The sequence below is a fragment of the Eulemur rufifrons genome, chromosome 20 (assembly GCF_041146395.1).
Source record: "Eulemur rufifrons isolate Redbay chromosome 20, OSU_ERuf_1, whole genome shotgun sequence".
In the NCBI taxonomy this organism is placed as follows: Eukaryota; Metazoa; Chordata; class Mammalia; order Primates; family Lemuridae; genus Eulemur; species Eulemur rufifrons.
Genome location: NC_091002.1, coordinates 5,004,767 through 5,010,766, shown reverse-complemented (window position 1 = coordinate 5,010,766; position 6,000 = coordinate 5,004,767).

Below are 6,000 nucleotides of genomic sequence, written 5' to 3'. Positions count from 1 at the left end.
TGTGCGGCTCGGCTCCCACCCGGCGGCCGGGGCCGGGGGCGGGGCCCGGAGGGCGGGGCGGGGCGGGGTGTGGTCAGAGGGCGCAGGCGCGTCCGAGCAGGGCTCGGCCCACGGACGCGGCGAGGCGGGAGGGCTGGGGGACGGAGTCTTCAGGGCGGGGTCAGGAGGGCGTGGTCAGGGGAGCGACGGGGCGGGACTGAGAAGAGGGTCGCGCGGGGCGCGGGGCACAGAGCGTGGACGTCGGCCCGGGTGCCCGGGCGGACGCAGGGAGGCGGCGTGCGGCCTGGGCGTGGTCGGGGGTGCGGGGGCCGACTGGGACCGCCCCGAGACTGGCTCGTCCTCGGGGCCGTCTGGCTCGTGCGTCCTTTCCAGGAACCAGTCCCGCGGGGAGAGTGAGCGCCGGCGGTGGCGCGGGCTCACTCTGGATCTAGGAGCTGTGGCCGTGGCTTTCGCGCCCTTTGGGGTCCGCGCTGCAGCGGGGGTGCGATGTAAGCAGGAGGGGAACTGGCCTGGTGCGGGAAGCGGCAGGGGCACGCTGGAAGGGCAGCGCGGAGTGGGGGCGCGCTGGGGCGCACCTTTGATGCTAGGTACGTCAGACGCCCGGGTGGAGCGCGGTGCGGCCGGGGGTGCGGGAGTGGAATGTGAGTTTGGGAGTCCAGCTTGTAATGTCTGTAAATGGTCAACGGGGTGACCCCCGCGGCCGCCCTCGTGGAGAAGTCTGGAGCCTGAAAGGAGCCACTGGGTAGGGGACCCCCCAGGACTGAGCGAGGGCGGCCGGCGGGGGAGGGGAGGGGCCAGGGGCTTGAGAAGGGCTGTGTCCCAAAAGGCTTTGGCCCGCACCACGTGGATGAATTGTTGGGGTTCACTGGAGGAGGGCAGAACGTGGGAATGTGACCACAGATGACATTTCAAGGCGTTTTGGTGCCCAGGGAAGCAACAGAACGGGGCTGGGCTGAAGGTGGCGGGGGTAAGAGAGAGCTTTCTTTTGGGGTGGAAACTCCTCCCGCCTGCGTGGCGCAAATGGGCGACCTGGTGTCTCGGGGGGGCGGGGAGAGGGTCACCACGCTGGAGAGGAATGAGGGGTGCCTGCTCGTGGGTCCAGGCGGGGCGGCCGACCCTTTGCCTTTCGGGGTCGGGGGAGGTAGGAGGCCCGAGGGTGGATGTCAGGACAGTGATCCAGGAAGGTGGGGACCCAGCTTGCACTGCAGGTGAAGCTGCAGTCCAGAATTCATTCCAGGCCCGGGTCCCTCGCAGACCCGACGTCTAGGATGCCAGCTGCTCTCCTACGTGACCTCTTCTCGCCAGCAATACCCCAGGCCTCGACCCCGAACCCCAGGCTCCTGTGTCCTGCCGCTCAGCCACATTTCTGTTGGGATGTCTTTAGGGGGCTCCTGGTCCCTGGAAATCTGCTGTCCGTCACAGCCCCTGCCCCCGTCTGCCAGTAGGCAGACCAGGACCCTGGGTTCTCCTGGCCTTCCTCTCATGCCCAAGCAGCTCAGCTGACTCATCAGAATCCGTCGGTCACACCTCCCAACCTTCACCCTGGTCCAAACCATCATCTCTCTCTGGGTTTTCCAATAGCCTCCAAACTGGTTTCCCTGCTTCTTTCCCCGGGCCCTGAGTCTATTTTCAACACAAAATAGTGACTCTCATAAAGCATTATTCAGGGCATGTCCCTCCTCTGCTCAAAATCCTCCAGGGGCTTCACTCACAGCCAAAGCCTGAGAGTGGGGAGGTCACAGAGGCCCAGAGAAGCCTGGCATGTTGGAAATAAGTGCTGTCTTGGTGTAAGTTCACAGGTGTATGCATGTGTCCAAACTCAGCAAAGTGCACACTTCATATATGTGTACTTACACCTCAGTGAAGCTGATCCATTTTTCTGTAAACCTAAAATTGTGCTAAAAAATATACTTTTTTTAAAAAGCAAATTACTAAATGTAACAAAAGAGTACAAAACTAATATTCTAAAAATTATGAAACATCGTTGAAAGAGATTAAAGTGGACCTAAATAAATGGAAAGACACACCACGTTCATGGATGCAAAGACAATATTGTTAAGATGTCAATACTCCCTAAGCTGATCACTCAACGCAATTCATATCAAAGTTGGCATTTTTACAGAAGTTGACAAGCAGATCCTAAAATTCATATGGAAATTCAAGGTACCCAGAATAGCCAAAACAATCTTAAAAAGAGCAAAGTTGGCAGATTTCCATTTCTTGATTTCAGAACTTACTACAAAGCTACAGTAACCAAGACAGTGTGATACTGGCATAAAGGACAAAAATTGACAGAATAGAATTGAGAAATTTCAATCCTAGGTATGGAACCTAGAGAAATGAAAGCAAACATGCATACAAAAACTGGTACACATTGATAGTTGAAATATTCATAATAGCCCCAGAGTGGAAATAACCCAAATGTCAACTAGCAGATGAATGAATAAATAAAAGGTAGTATATCCATAAAATAAAATATCATTTGGCAATAAAAAGGAAGTATTGGTTAATAGATGTTATGTACAACATAGATATACCTTGAAAACATGATGCTATGTGAAGGAAGCCAGTCACAAAAGACCATATATTAGTATTACATGATTCTATTTATATGAAATGTCCATAATAGGCCAATCCATAGATTTAGAAATCAACTTAGTAGTTGCCAGGGGTTGGGGGGTTGGAGGAAATTGGGAGAGACTGCTAATGAACATGGGGTTTCTTTTTTGGGGAGATGAAATGTTCTAAAATTGACTATAGTGAGATTGCACATATTTGTGAACATATTAAAATCTATTGACTTGTACACTTTAAGTGGGTGACTTGCATGGTTTGTGAATTACATCTCAATAAAGCCATTTAAAAAAGAAAATTACAGGCCAGGCTCAGTGGCTCACGCCTATAATCCTGGCACTCTGGGAGACTGAGGCAGGACGATCACTTGAGGTCAGGAGTTCAAGACCAGCCTGAGCAAAAGCGAGACCCTGTCTCTACTAAAAATAGAAAACATTAGCCAGGTGTGGTGGTGCACACCTGTAGTCTCAGCTATTCAGGAGGTTGAGGCAGGAGGATTGCTTGAGCTCAGTAGTTTGAGGTTGCTGTGAATTAGGCTGATGCCACTGCACTCTACCACAGTTACAGAGCGAGATGCTGTCTCAAAAAAAAAAAATTAAGAAACTATAAAATACTTAATGATTAAAAATGAAAGTGCTGTATGTTTATCCCCATGGGAAAAATATTATATAACCAACTCATACCGTAAATATACACATTAGATACACATAAATAACCATCTCACACCATGCACAAAACAGATATCCAACCTAAGGCATGAAACCTTAAAATTCTAGAATATGTTGGGAAGACCCTTTCAGACATCTGCCTAGGAAAAGAATTTTTGAAGAAGACCCCCAAAGCAATCACAGCAACAACAAAGGTAAATAAATGGAATCTGATAAAAATAAAAAGCTTTTGCCCAGCCAAGGAAACTCATTAGAGCGAATAGACAGCCTACAGAATGGGAGAAAATCGTTGCTCTCTACACATCCGATAAACAAGAATCTATCTGGAACTTAAAAAAATCAACAAGAAAAAATCAATCCCATCAATACATGGGCAAAGGAAATGAACAGAAACTTTTCAAAAGAAGACAGAATAATGGCCAGCAAACATATAAAAAATGTTCAACATCTCTAATCATTAGAAAAATGCAAATCTGGCCGGGCGCGGTGGCTCACGCCTGTAATCCTAGCACTCTGGGAGGCCGAGGTGGGCGGATCGTTTGAGCTCAGGAGTTCGAGACCAGCCTGAGCAAGAGCGAGACCCCACCTCTACTAAAAAAAATAGAAAGAAATTATATGGACAGCTAAAAAAAATATATATAGAAAAAATTAGCCGGGCATGGTGGCGCATGCCTGTAGTCCCAGCTCCTCGGGAGGCTGAGACAGGAGGATCGCTTGAGCTCAGGAGTTTGAGGTTGCTGTGAGCTAGGCTGACGCCACGGCACTCACTCTAGCCTGGGCAACAGAGTGAGACTCTGTCTCAAAAAAAAAAAAAAAAAAAAAGAAAAATGCAAATCAAAACCACAATGAGATATCACCTAACCCCAGTGAGATTGGCCTCTATCAAAAAATCCCAAAACAACAAATGCTGGCAAGGATGTGGAGAGAGAGAAACACTCTTACACTGCTGGTGGGACTGCAAATTAGTGCAACCTCTGTGGAAAAGAATTTGGCGGTACCTCAAAGAGCTGAAAATAGGAATCACCATTCAATTCAGCAATAGCATTATTAGGCATCTACTCAAAAGAGCAAAAGACATCCTATAATAAAGACATCTGGCAGAGTGCGGTGGCTCACGCCTGTAATCCTAGCACGCTGGGAGGCCGAGGGTGGATTGCTCGAGGTCAGGAGTTCGAGACCAGCCTGAGCAAGAGCGAGACCCCGTCTCTACTAAAAATAGAAAGAAATTATCTGGCCATCTAAAAATATGTATAGAAAAAATTAGCTGGGCATTGTGGCAAATGCCTGTAGTTCCAGCTACTCGGGAGGCTGAGACTGAAGGATCGCTTAAGCCCAGGAGTTTGAGGTTGCTGTGAGCTAGGCTGACGCCACGGCACTCACTCTAGCCCGGGCAACAAAGCGAGACTCTGTCTCAAAAAAGAAAAAAAGACATCTGCACCCAAATGTTTATGGCAGCACAATTCACTATTGCAAGGATGTGGAAACAACCTAAGTGCCTGTCAATTCATGAGTGGATTATTAAAATTGGTATATGTATACAATGGAATATTACTCAATAATAAGAAACGACAGTGACCTAGCACCTCTTACATTTTCGTGGATAGAGCGTGAGCCCATTATCTGAAGTGAGGTATCACAATATCGGAAGAATAGACTCCACATGTACTCGCCATCAAATTGGCACTGACTGATCAACACTATGGTGCTCACACAGTAGTAATATTCTCGAGGGATTAGGTGGTTGGGGGGGTAAACTCACAACTAATGGACGTGGTGAGCATTGTAGACGGGAAGGGCAAGCCTCTAAACCTCGCTTGGGTGAGGCAAAGACATAAAATGTAACCAAAATGTACCTTCATAATATCCTGAAATAAAAAAACAACCATATCCATCTCAAACACATATGTAAAAAATTGGATACCCTTTCCCCACCATATATACCAAAAAATGAAATGTGCATTTCATACTATATACAAAATATTAGACATCCAACTTATAGCACACATGCATACACATATAAAAATAGATACCCTTTCCCAATATATGCCAAAAAAATTGGGTAACTATTCTATAACATACACACAAAATAGTTATGCCACACAATGCACTAAAAATCAGATACCAATTTCACACCATTAGAGAAAAGAAATTAGACACCTATCTCACACCATACACACAGGCACACACAACCTATGTTCCACCTCAGAACATCCCACTAAAAGATACACCACATCATACCTAAATTAGTTAGATACCTATCTCAAAGTATTAAAACAAATTAGGCCCTACTGGGAGGCAGTTCTCCATTAATATGTTTCTGTATGGTACAGGTCCTCAGAGAAAAGTCATTTACGGCCAAGTTGAGGGTGTTTGTCTAGGAGACACTCTAGGATAGTGAAGCTTAAGAAGTCTCCTACCTTGGAGACATTGGAGTGTAGAAAGGAAAAAGCTGTCCTCCCCTCCCTGGAGAGGGTTTACTTGCATTCCAGGGTAGAGATCAAGTTTCTTTGGAAGGGAGGATGAAGAGGTCACCAGCAGACCTATATGAGACAAAACTTTCCTAACTTGAGGATTCTTCTTCTGAAATGCACCCCACCGCAGGTTCAGGTGTCACCCGCATCACCCCGTAGAGACGGGGCTGAGGAATCAAGACAAGACTGGTAGCTGCCAATCTGCTCCTTTTGCTAAGTGGTAAATGCTTTGTCTCTGAGCCAGGGGTCTTGTGTTTCCTGTGTACGTACACATGTGAACCCATGGC